Source organism: Lactuca saligna, chromosome 3 (assembly GCF_052625555.1).
Source record: "Lactuca saligna cultivar CGN05327 chromosome 3, ASM5262555v1, whole genome shotgun sequence".
In the NCBI taxonomy this organism is placed as follows: domain Eukaryota; kingdom Viridiplantae; phylum Streptophyta; class Magnoliopsida; order Asterales; family Asteraceae; genus Lactuca; species Lactuca saligna.
The window spans coordinates 232373908-232387717 of record NC_136419.1 but is presented as its reverse complement, the minus strand read 5'-3'; positions in this window follow the sequence as shown (position 1 = coordinate 232387717).

Genomic DNA, 13810 nt, shown 5'->3' with positions numbered 1-13810 from the left:
CTACTACAGACTGGATATTTCTGTCATTCCTCATCTGCCTTCCCGATGAACTGAGACCACTCTGGTCCCTACCAACCTATCAATATCTGGGTTACCGGCTCCCACCGGTAGCTAGTCCCAACACCATCATTAGTCGCTCTCAGCGTCTTCCAAAGAAACCTCGACTACCTTTAATTGCTCAAACAATTCTGCCACTCAGGCACTACAAACCTGGGATCCCCGATCCCTTAACTTGACACTAAGGTCCCTACCAGGTCCCACCTGCGCTGCTAAAAACTCACAGGCCTCGCCCACAGGGTCTCACCCGACCATACTACTGAGCAACCCTGCTCCCAGGTCTCATCTACACTGCTAATCTCATACGGGCCTCGCCCACGGGTCTCACCCAACTATATCCTGGAGCGGCCTCTCCCAAGGTCTCACCTCCCTACCATTCTCAACCACTACCCATCCTGATCCCCCTCTGATCACTAGGAAATAAGGGCCTCGCCCCATCTCCGCTAACGAAGCGACTAAGGAATGCTACGGCTTACCCATAGCCTGACAATACTTCCACCACTGACTGCTAGCACGAAAACATCTCCAGCAATTTGACCTCAAGATCTCCATTCCGACTTACACGAGTTCTACATGCGGCCCTTTAACCTGAATCCGAACCACATACCCACCATTACCCTTCACACGCACGCACTGATGGGAAGTTCTCAAACTCCCAACCTGAACTTCTAAACGCTGAACTACCCCCTTTCCTTCTCAGAAATCATATACCCGATCTGGATTTGCGTGCCCTTACCCTATACACTCGGAGGATTCTCCCCTACTTCGATCCTACTCACGCCTCGATGCTCGATGAGCAGAAGCCCCAATCCTTGCTATCATAATCAATCCGCTGAGGAATCCCAAGCTTACCATAGCTAAGGATCTAACCTGTCCATTCTAAAACTTATACGGCTCCGAACTAGCGAGACATACCGAGTCTCTCTAAGGCATGCTACGGATACTGCACTCAAAGTAACCTTCTTCGATACAACCCATCCCTTAATTACTAACCAATAACCAAGGTATGCAGACGGCATATAACTCGATCACAATGAACCCGCTCGAAAATAAAATGCTCAACCGCTAATGATGCAGAACCATAACAATATAATCATGCAAAAAATAAAAGAACTGAAAATGGAAGTCGCATACCTGCAATGTCCGGCGCTGCTCGCATCTCCAGAGTAGCCATCTGAAAAGCCCTGCCTCCAACTGCAGGCGCCTCCGCACGGCCCTGACGGCCGTCTGTGATCCTCAAAGTTGTAGGGGCAGGTGCCATCACCCGTCCTGCTGAAAGCAAACTGGGGCATTGGGCCTTCTTGTGGCCCTGCTGATTGCAGTGAAAACATATCAAGTCTGATCCCTAAGTGATGGTAGTAGTACAATCTCTGCTAAAATGACCAGTCCGACCGCACCTGAAATAGCCAGACTCACCACCACTACCACTCATGCATGCGCCCCCGTGCATCCTGCCACACCTTCCGTATCGACTGCGGTCCTGATAATCCCTCGATCTCGACTCTAATCCCTTGGGCCTTTTGCCCGAACTCGCAACTACTTGAACCTCATCCGGCTTCCTCTTCCGGATCTGCTCCAAATCAATTTCCCTCTCCCTGGCCCGAGAAATCATATCTTCCAGCGTCTTACAACCGGACCTGCTCACGAACTCCCTGATGTCATCCCTCAGCATCTCGTGATATCGTGCCTTCTTCATCTCCTCATCCACGACATACTGCGGAACAAGAAGGGCTCTCTCCCTGAACTTGGCGGTGATCTCCGCCACAGTCTCAGTAGTCTGCGTCAAATCCTGAAACTCCCGGGCCAACTGCTGCACCTCAATAATCGGCGAAAACTTCGCTCTAAACCTCGCTGAGAAATCACTCCAAGTCATCACGTCCAACGCGGCATCATCACCCAAAGCGTGACCAATCTCCTCCCACCAATCCCTCGCTCTGTCCTTCAGAAGACAGGAAGCGAGTCTGACCTTGTCCTCCTCAGGACACCGGCTCGTACGGAATGCGTTGGCAACATCAGCCAACCATCTGCTGCTAGCGATAGGGTCCCTAGCCCCATGATAATCTGGTGCCCTGCAAGCCCTGAACTCCCGAAATGTCAAGGTACACGCTCCCAACAAAGCCATCATCTCAGTACGGAAGGCTCCCAGCCTCTCATCCAAAATCTCCAATATGCCCTCCTTGACCGTGCCAAAGATCAAAGGAGTCTGAGCTAGAATATTGCGCGTAACCTCCGTTGATATCAACTCTCTCATCCGCTCCTCGAGCTGCTCGGCCCCTAAACCCGAGCCTAATCCCTCTCCGGCGCCTGATCCGCCTGCTGGTCCCTCTTGCAATGTCACCATACTGAAACACACAACATAAACACTATCAGAATACTCCTCACTGCTGCGAGACCAAACATACTCACTACCAGGTTCCCGGTCTTGTCTCGGCCTTTCCCGAATCGAGTACGGATCCTCTGCTTTCAGTAGTACGGGCCCATACTACCTTCCACATCTATCCGTACTTTCCTCAGGAACTGCTTTGACTCCACCAGGTCCCTTTTCTACTTCTACTGCTCCCAGCACTACCTCATCCTAGGTTTACCCTAGGGAAACCTTTGACTCAACTCAAGCCAGTCCTTAGCTGCTGAAGGCCTCCTCGCAATGCCAATTAGCCATCACCTGGATACCATCACATGTGAAGAGGCTCAGATAATCCTTCAAGTAAAAGACTTGTTCCTACAACGGTTGGACTCAAACAAGAGCTGCGCAATAGGACCAAATCCAACACTCTGAGATTATTCAACCCTGATCACATGTGATGTGACGTATCCACCTAATGGCTAACTCCCATCACTTAGAATCCCACAATGCACAAAGAAAGCAACATTCAGACAAGGGGAAAATCTAACCATAACATACTCAAGCAATCATATCCACATAGCAAGAATCTGAACTAGCATACAACACAACTCATAAACTCAGGCATAACCTAATCAGGTATCCTACTACTGAACATTCAACACTATCATGCATATCAAAAGCACATATAACAGGCACATAAGGCATCCTCCCTAGATCCTTAGTCCTAATCTAGCATGCTGTTCTATTAACTGATAATCAAAACATAAACTTGTATGGGTATTTTGGGGTACTTACTTGAGCTCGGTTGATTGCATGCACCACACCTCTTTTCTCTTTTCAAAGTTCTTTTCTTTCTGAATTCTTTTTACTTTTATAAAACCATTTTCTTTCTCAAAACTCTCTATACAAAACTATCTTTTCGCTTTTGAAAACTTTTTATCCGACCCCTCAGTTAGAGTTCATGCACACCCGAGAGTATGCCCGAATCCCTCAAACCAAGGCTCTGATACCAACTTGTAACGACCCGAAATTTAAGACCAAAAATTTCTTTTAATAAATCATTACTTAGAGTAAATTCATCATTCCAAAACATAATATGAGTATAAGTTTTCAAAACACATGTTCATTATCAGAGTAAACATTCCCAGGTTGTCTAAGCTATGGTGTGTGCCATGCGATCACCCCGAGCTCTTCCCTCCGCTACCGGAAGTACCTGAAACCAAAACTGAAAATCCGTAAGCATGAAGCTTAGTGAGTTCCCCACCCTACCATATACCATGCATAACCACATACTGCACACACTAGGCCACGCCCCCTATCTTGGGCCTCGCCCCCTACCTCGGGCCTCTCCCGCTACAACGGCCCCGCCGCTCCAGGCCCCGCCTGGCTTCGAGCCCCGCTCGGATACATATCTGTTTTACTTAGGCCTCGCCTGTCACAGGGCCTCGCCCGTCAACACATAAACATTTCACAACACATAACTAACACATGCAACTGGTTCTATCCTAAGGCCTCGCCTATCCTGGGCCTCGCCCATATCCTGCTACTGATGAGTCATGGAACCCCGTCCACGCTACTAATGGTAGTGAGGTACGGGCCTAGCCCACTCTCACTCCCGTCTAGTTCGGGCCTCGCCCCTATTTTGCTTCTAATGAGATATGGAACCCCATCCACACTCTGCTATTGGTGAGATACGGGACCTCGCCCACACTCACCTCCCTACCAGGCACATACATGTATCACACACACAACAAGTATAACTATCATATAAACAATTCCCTGGGCACCCGCCCGCTATTACTGGACCTCGTCCTGAAAATAATACTAGCATATTGTGCCTAGGGCTAACCCCCGGGTCTTCTACTCATAACTACATGGGCCGACATTGTGGCCTTAGACCTATTCACACAAAAGGGAAACTCACCTGCACTGGCTGAACTTGCTGATGATCTCACTAGTTGCTGCCTGACAACTCACGGAACTTCTGCTCCCCTTGCTCCCCGAACTACCAATATCAATGCAAAACTGAGTCTAACTGACCCCCGAAAGACAACCAAGTCCACCCTAGTCCAAAGTCAAAGTCCTGGTCAAAGTCAACCTTCCAGGTCAACCCTACTCGCCGAGTCACCCTACTGACTCGCCGAGTTCAAAATGATCAGATTCCTTCCATTCGCGACTCGACTCGCCGAGTCTACCGATTTCTTAGTCCAGACTTGTCCAACTCACTGAGTCTCCACCCGACTCACTGATTAGAGTCACAACTCGAAGGGTTTGGGGTTTCGCGACCTGACTCGCCGAGTCCACGAACAGACTCGCTGAGTACAAGGTAATCTTCATACGACTCGACGAGTTGTTCATCCCACTCGTCGAGTTTCTCCACAACTTCATGCTACTCGCCGAGTCCACTCAAAGGACTCGCCGAGTCCCTTCAGTTCTCCTTACATGCAGAGGATTTTTGAGTCATGCATGGACTCCAAACTGTAGATCCACCCTTCCCAAGCCTATTCCACACGTAAAGTTGCAAACTTTACGTGTAGAGAAGGAGATCTAGGTAAAATATGCCATAAACTAGGGTGTAAGGCCAAGGGGCTTCAAAATCGACTTAATGGCTGATACTTTATGCTTCTCCAGGCCATAACACACTTGGATCTGAAGTAGCAACTCCAGATCCGACTTCTAACTCAAAATAATAACATTATGGCTAAAGAGCCCCAACAACCACACATAGATCTAGATGCAAAAGGGTCCAGGAACTAATTTATTACCTCCAAGTGCTCAGAATGAACTCACAATCCCAGATCTATAGCTCCTTCTTGCTCCTCCAAGTTCCTTCTTCCTTTTCCAAGCTTTAATGCACCTTCCAAGGCTCAACTAGGAGATGTGACGGCTAGGGTTTGATATCCAGGGCTAAAGAGGCAGTAAGGAACCCTAGGAAGAAGATTAAGGTAGTGTTTGTTTTTTGTCTGCAGATCTGCAAGACGTCTTCTGTCTGCGCCGCGCAGACCACGCGCAGACATTAGTCTTCGCAGACTGTTTGTTTTTTTGAAGACTGCAGACCTAAAAATGTCTGTGCGCCCTCTTCTTGGCGCAGATGTGGACCAGAGTCTTCTAACATCTTCAGACATCTTCTAGCTTAAAAAAACATATATATCTTTATTTTTTTTAAGTTTTTTTTTTAATTTATATTTTTTCCAACTTTATTAATGATAAACAATATGAAAAAAAATTACAAAACTTAAAAAAAAAACATTTGACGATACAAACATGATATTTTTAACAAATTTATAAATAAAAATTTATTATAATAATAGTCGTTGAAATTGTTTATATAAATATGAAAAAAAAAATCAAAATATATTCTTATATTTTTTTGCCAAAATTTTGTAAAACTTTATTTAATAGAGTATCATCAATTTCTCGAGAAAATATTTATTGTACGTTTTTAATAGATTTATTTGAAAAAATCGAAGTTTATTTCCATCTATTTATGTACAAATTCTTTTATCACTAATTATAATGTTTAGTTATAACTTTGCAATCAAAGTTGTTGGTTTTTATCAAATATGTATATGAATTAATACCATTTTTATTTTTATTTTTTATATAATAATACATAAAAGTTGATCTAGATTCGTTATATATTTATAATAAAGTCGTAAAAATATATAAAAAATTCGCTTTGAAGTTTTAAAAAATCAGTTTATTTAGATTTCAGTTTATTTTAATAGCCCGCAGATGTTAAAAAAAAACAAACAGTCTTCTTTTTTCAGACTGCAGACGTTTGATCCACCTCTTCTACTGCAGAGGTCTACAGATGTGGTCCGCAGACTGCAGACATTTTGCCTCAGAAAAAACAAACAGCACCTAAGACATTTATATAGGCTCCAAGTCCCGAATTTAGGGTTTTCCACGCACAGACTAGACTCGCCGAGTCACCTTGATCGACTCACCGAGTCGGTCGCTTACACCTCGACCCGGATCCCGCTCGGACTCGCCGAGTCCCTCCTTGGACTCGCCGAGTCGGCCCTTAAATTAGGGCTTTTCTTTCCTTTCATGGCCTTTAAGACTTTGGGTGTTACAAATCAAGGAATAAAAATCAAAATTTTAGCCAAGGACAATCTGGGAAAACTTTTGGAAATGGAAAGAATGTGGCTGGAAATTTCGCTGGAAATCAGGGGCAAAAAGGGAAAAAAAATTCTAAAGCTGGAAATGCTAATGGAGGAAGTCAATGGAATAAAGGAAAAGGAATTCAAGGGTATAATGGGAAAAATCAGAATGTGAATGGTAGAACAATTTCTGGTAATTTCGAGCAGGGGCAAAACAGTAAAAAATTTATTGTTTTGGTAAAGGTCAACAATGCAGGGGCTGGATTTAATGGAAATAATATTCAGGGAAGTTATAACGAGAACCATAGCAGCCAGGAGCATAATAAGAAAATTGAAGAGGGAAAAAAGAATGTTAGTGGGCAAAAGTACATCCCGAAATCTGGAGTTGATTTCAAAATTAGTTCAAATTTTGATAAAAATTTTCAGCCTGAGAAAAGTCAAGATCCTGTGAATCTCTTTTCTAAAAATAAATTTGAAGTTTTAAAGGATTTACAAGATTATAATCCTTTTGTTTCTTCAAAAAGGGGTGTTCTTGAGGTTGATCTTGATTATTTGGATACAGTTGATCAAATGGAAGTTATAGGTGGTATCCCTTTGGATGGTACCAACATGGAATGTTTTTCCAATGATGCTTAGTTTTGGTATTTGGAACATTAGGGGCCTTAATCAATCCCCCTAAGCAAAAAGAAATAAAAAAATGATTCAGGTGAATAATTTGAGTTTATTAGTTGTTCTTGAACCTCAAGCCAGTTTTAGTAAACTTGAAGAGAAGTGTGACAAAATCTTTGGTTCGTGGAAGTGGATTTCTAATAAAGGAACTTCTGGTATTACCTCTCGTATTATTCTTGGATGGAATCCCTGTTTTTTTAATGTTAACTTGATTGATCATAATGATCAAGTTTTTCATTTTAAAGTCAGTTTTCCAAACAATAATAAACATGTTTTTTGTTCCATTGTTTATGCTACTAATAAGTATATTGATATAAGAGCCCTTTGGTCTTCTCTTGTGTTTCACAAAAACTTTGTTCGTGATGATCCGTGGCTGGTTGGGGTGATTTTAATGTTACCCTTAGTCTTAATGAAAGCACTGCTGGCTCTTCTAGATATACTAAAGGCATGGTTGACTTCCTTGAATGCATTAATTCTCTGGAAATTCAAGATATTAATAGTAATGGGTTAAACTTCACTTGGAATCAAAAACCGTAGGGCAGCAATGGTATTTTGAAAAAACTTGATCGAGTGATGGGCAATAGTAAGTTACTTGATGATTTACCTTCGATTTATGCTTCTTTCTCCCTTATGGAATTTCGGATCACATCCCAATTATTATCAAAATTCCGATTAGAAATAAGTTTAAAGTACTTCCTTTCAAATTCCCTAATGTCCTTATTTTGAATCTGGAGTTGAAAGTTTTGGTGGAAAAGCATTGGAATGTTGACAGTCAAGGAATCAAGATGTTTTGTTTAATTCAAAAACTTAAAAATCTCAAGAAGCCAATTCACAAATTGTTAAAAATTCAGGGGCATTTTTCAGAAAATGTTAATCATCTTCGCAAGGAGCTGGAAGCGGTCCAAGTTGATTTGGATTTGGTTCCTTTCAATTCCAGTCTTCGTGATTTAGAAGCCATTTTTCTTGGTGAACTCAAAAAAGCTTATGAGAAAGAGGAAATTTTTCTGAAACAAAAAGCTAAAATTCATTGGCTAAAAGAGGGGGATAGCAATTCTAAGTTTTTCACAGAATTGTTAAAGGGAGATCTCACAAAAACAGAATTGAAGCTATTATGAATCGAGAGGGGAAATGGCTGGAAGGTGAAGATGTTTACAAAGAATTTGTGGATTACTTCAAAGATTTTTTAGGATCTGATGTTACTTGTGGTGAGATTAATCAGCCCAATTCTTTGTTTTTTAAAAAACTTGATCTTGTTGTTGCTGTTGAGATGATTAAGGTTGTTTCCAATGAAGAAATCAAAGCTGCCCTTTTCGATATTGAAGATGATAAATCCCCTGGTCCTGATGGCTATTCGGCTAAGTTTTTTAAATCTATGTGGTCTGTTATAGGGGAGGATTTTTGCCTTACTGTCAAAGAATTTTTTTCTAGTGGAAAACTTCTTAAAGAAGTAAATGCCACTGCCATTGCTTTAGTCCCAAAAATTGATTCTCCTGGAAAAGTGAGTGACTTTAGATCTATTTCTTGCTGCTCGGTTATTTATAAATGCATTAGCAAGGTGATTGTTGCTAGAATAAGGAATCACTTGGGATCTATTGTTGCTGAAAATCAGTCTGCTTTTATTCTTGGAAGATCGATCACTGATAATATTCTTCTTTCTCAAAAACTTGTCCGGGGATATCATAGAGACTGAGGGTTTTCTAGATGCGCTCTTAAGGTGGACATCCAAAAAGCTTATGACAAAGTTAGCTGGTCATTTCTTCAAGATATTCTTTTTCTTTTTGGATTTCATCCTGCTATGATAAAGTGGATCATGCAATGTGTGAGTTCCCCCTCGTATATGATTAGCATTAATGGTTCCTTCCATGGTTATTTTGATGGGAAGAGAGGTCTTAGACAGGGTTGTCCTTTATCACCCTATCTTTTCACTCTGGTGATGGAAACTTTTAATTTGATATTTCAAACGAGAATAAAAAAATGAACCGTTGTTCAAGTTCCATTGGAGATGTAAGAAACTTAAGCTCACCCACCTTTGTTTCGCGAATGACTTGATGATATTCTGTCATGGTAATGCTGCTTCGGTTAGGGTGATCAAGGAGAGTCTTGAAGAATTTGCTTTAGTGGATAGCTTTCATCCAAACTTCTCTAAAAGCCACATCTTCTTTGGAAATGTCAAAGCTAATGTGAAGGGGAAAATTCTTGAAACGCTTCCTTTTGTTAAAGGGAAGCTTCCTATGCGATACTTGGGAATCCCTCTTATTTCAACTAGATTGTTCATTTGTGACTGTAAAAGACTTGTTGATAAAGTTTGATGCAGAATTGAAGATTGGAGAAACAAATTTCTTTCTTATGCTGGAAGATTGCAACTTATATCTTCGGTTCTTTTTTCTCTTCCTGTGTATTGGGCTTCATGCCTTCTTATTCCGGCTGCTATTACCAAGGAGATTGAGAAATTGATGAAAAATTTTCTTTGGGATTGTGATGAGTCCAAAAAAGGGAGAGCCAAAATTGCCTGGTCTTCTGTTTGCAAACCAGTGGAGTATGGGGGTCTTGGTCTCAGAAATCTTAGAGCTTGGAACAAATCTATTCTTTCTAAGAGAATATGGATGATCATTTCCAACTTTGACTCTTTATGGGTGAGATGGATAAATACTTATGTTTTAAAAGGAAGAAGCTTCTGGGATGTTGAAGAAAAACAAGACTTGATTTGGAGCTGGAGAAACTTGCTAAGATTAAGACCTCAATTTCGAAATCATTTTTTTACTAAAGTTGGGAATGGTGCCAATACGTTCATGTGGTATGATGATTGGCATCATCTTGGAGCCTTTTCTTATGTTCTTTCTCCAAGAGAGATTGCTAGTGCTGGGTTCAGAATTTCAGACAAGGTCAAGGATATTATTGTTGATAATTCTTGGTTTTGGCCTCCTGAATGGATTTCCCTTATCCCTCAGCTTAATGACTATCAATTACCGGGTCTTGATCCCTTGGTAGCTGATAGAGTTTTATGGAGGAAAAGAGATGGTCAAATGGTTGAGTTTGATATTCATCAAGTTTGGATTGATCTATGCAACTGTGGTCAAAAGGTCCCTTGGGTTCATCTTGTTTGGTTCAAACAACGCATTCCTAGACACAGTTTCATTTTATGGCTTGCTATTCAGGAGAGACTCATGATACAGGATAGAATGAGATTCTGGGACAAAAATAAAAATCTCAAGTGTACTCTTTGTAACTTGCAACCAGATTCGCATTCTCATTTGTTCTTTGAATGTCCTTATTCTTTTTTGATTTGGAAGGCTGTGAAAGATAAAGTGGAGTTAAAAAGTCCCCCTTATGGATGGAAAGAGATCATTGAAGACCTTCAGGTTTCCCTTAAAGGAAAGAGCATTCAAGTTTTTATTATGAGAATTACCTTTGCTGCCACCGTTTATCGTGTTTGGAGAGAAAGGAATTCAAGATTATTTCGCAGAGGCAAGATTGAAGAGAATAAAGTGATTTTGTATATTTTTGAGGACATTTGGCTTAAGCTTATTAGGCTTAAAAGTGGTTTTTTGGGTTTTGACAAATCCGTTAGAAGGAAGTGGGGTGTAACAACGCAAATTTTCAAATAAATTTTTCATTTAAAATAAAGTAGTTTCATTCAACCAATAATATTATTTCATGTTTCATATCAAATACATATGTAAAATCCCCAAGATCTCAAATGGCAGCAGTGTGTATGCATCATGCCGGCGCCTTCCCACGGTCCTCGCTAGTACCTGAAACACATACATAACAACTTGTAAGCATAAATGCTTAGTGAGTTCCCCAATATACCCCTACACATATACGCCTTTCTAGGCCCGAACCTTACGGTCCACAGTACAACGCCTTCCGGCCCATGAGATAATCGCCTTCCGGCCCATAATATTTTGCCTTCCGGCCCGTAACATATTGCCTTCCGGCCCGTAACATATTGCCTTCCGGCCCATAAACATATGCAACACATAGTACAATTACTTAATCACATATAGCACATATATCATATATCATACCTGAACTTTCTGTCACATAATACTTTGCCTTCCGGCCCATAGAACATACATAGCATGCATAGCAACTACCTTTTCAATTATCACATATATATAACACATAACATATTCGACCTTCCGGTCACACATAGATACCCTTCCGGGTACAGTATAGTGAGAAGACTCACCTCGTGGTAATGTAAACTATAAACTCTTGAAACCACTTGCACTCGGTCCGCCAATCTGTAGTCTCCCTATAATACCATATACCCTTATTAATAATCTTATCAAACAAGACAACTGCCCCTACGAAATTACATGCAGGTCAACTCTGGTCAACGGTCAACTTGACCGGACTCGTCGAGTGCAAAGGCGACTCGGCGAGTCTAGACGTCCTCCTAATTTTCCCTGTTGTTCCCCCCTCTACTCGTCGAGTATCCCTCTTGACTCGACGAGGTCCTCGTGGAAGAATCGCGGGGCCACCCCGACTCCACTCGCCGAGTCTGAAGAACAACTCGGCGAGTCCCAGTGAATCTTCAAGCTACTCACCGAGTCTGCTCATCCGACTCGGCGAGTCCATGCCATGCAGTCGATCAACTGCTTCCTGAAACACGTATGGTCCCGAAATACACACTCATGGGACTATCTGGACCTCTAAACATCCTATTACTGGGGTATAAACACTTGGGTAACAACATAATAATCCATCTAATCATCAAATGGGTTCTATAAACCCTAACTTCATATTCACATCAATCACAGAAGAACGAAATCCGAGATATTACCTGATTGATGCACTTTCTGTGTCCCCAATCCTCAGAACGTGATTCTCTTGCTGTCCCTTCAGCTAAACCTTCCTCTTCCTTGCACACAACTCCTCCAAACCCAACAATGGTCTTCAATCCTTGCTCCAGATGCACACAATCGTTCTAGGGTTCTTCTCAAAAAGCAAAAACGAACAATGACGGCCTAAGAGGCGTTATATACGATCCAAAACCAAACGGCTAGGGTTTCTGCTGAACAGCGTCGACTCGCCGAGTCCCTAATGGACTCGTCGAGTCCAGTCGCGAATCCGCGACCAAGTCTGTGGTCCTACTCGGCGAGTCAGGCACCAACTCGCCGAGTCCCCTCCTAAATTGCCCCAAAAATAGTTTTAAAGCAATACCTGAAATTCCGGGCTGTTACAACTCTCCCCCACTAGAACTAGACTTCGCCCTCGAAGTCTCACTCTGCGAATAACTCCGGATGTTGTTCCTGCATTTCACGCTCCGGCTCCCAAGTCATCTCCGATCCCTTCCGGTGTTGCCACTGAACCAACACCAGAGGTACCTCCTTGTTCCGCAGAACCTTGATCTTCCGATCCCTGATAGCTACTGGTCTCTCGGCGTAATTCAGGCTCGCATCCACCTGAATATCCTCTAACGGAACCACCGCTGATTCATCGGCTATACACTTCCTCAACTGTGATACGTGAAAGGTATTGTGAATCTGTCCCAACTCTGCTGGCAACTCCAACCGATAAGCTACCCGACCTACCCTTGCAATTACACGAAATGGACCTATGAACCGGGGCCCCAACTTGCCCCTCTTTCTGAACCGGATCACTCCCTTCCAAGGAGAAACCTTCAGGAGAACGAAGTCGCCAACCTGGAATTCTAGCTCGGACCGGCGTTTGTCCGCATAACTCTTCTGTCGGCTCTGGGCGCTCAATAACCTCTGCCTAACCTGCTGAATCTGCTCGGTCGTCTGAAGTACGATCTCTGTACTGCCCATCACTCTCTGTCCCACCTCTCCCCAGCAAATGGGAGTCCGACACCTCCTACCATACAACAACTCAAAAGGTGGCATACCAATGCTCGAATGATGGCTGTTGTTGTAGGAAAACTCAGCCAAAGGAAAATGCGCATCCCAGCTACCCCCGAAGTCTAACACACACGCTCTAAGCATGTCTTCCAATGTCAGAATCGTCCGCTCGCTCTGACCGTCTGTCTGGGGATGGTATGCGGTACTAAAATGCAGTTTAGTACCCAGCTCCTCATGGAATTTCTTCCAAAACCTGGAAGTGAAGCGTACATCACGGTCTGAAACAATCGAGATCAGCACTCCATGCCGAGATACTATCTCTCTCACGTATAACTCCGCCAACTTCTCCGTCGATGAACTCTCGCTAATGGCAAGGAAGTGTGCACTCTTCGTCAACCTATCCACAATCACCCAAATTGCATCGACTCCTCTGGCAGTTCTCGGCAATTTGGTGATGAAATCCATCGTAATCTGTTCCCACTTCCACTCAGGAATCTCCAAGGGCTACAACTTACCATGCGGTCTCTGGTGCTCGGCCTTAACCCTACGGCAGGTCAAACACCTCTCAACGAACCAAGCGACGTCTCTCTTCATGCAAGGCCACCAATATTCCTTTCTCAAGTCCAAATACATCTTCGTAGCACCGGGATGGATCGAGAATTTCGATCTATGAGCCTCCTCCATCAAAGTAGCACGCGTACCGCCCACGAATGGTACCCAAATCCGACCCTGAAACGTCAGAAGTCCTCGTCCATCCTTAACGAACTCAGAAATTAACCCAACGACCCGCTCCTTCTTCTGCATCTCGGATCTCACAACCTCGGCCT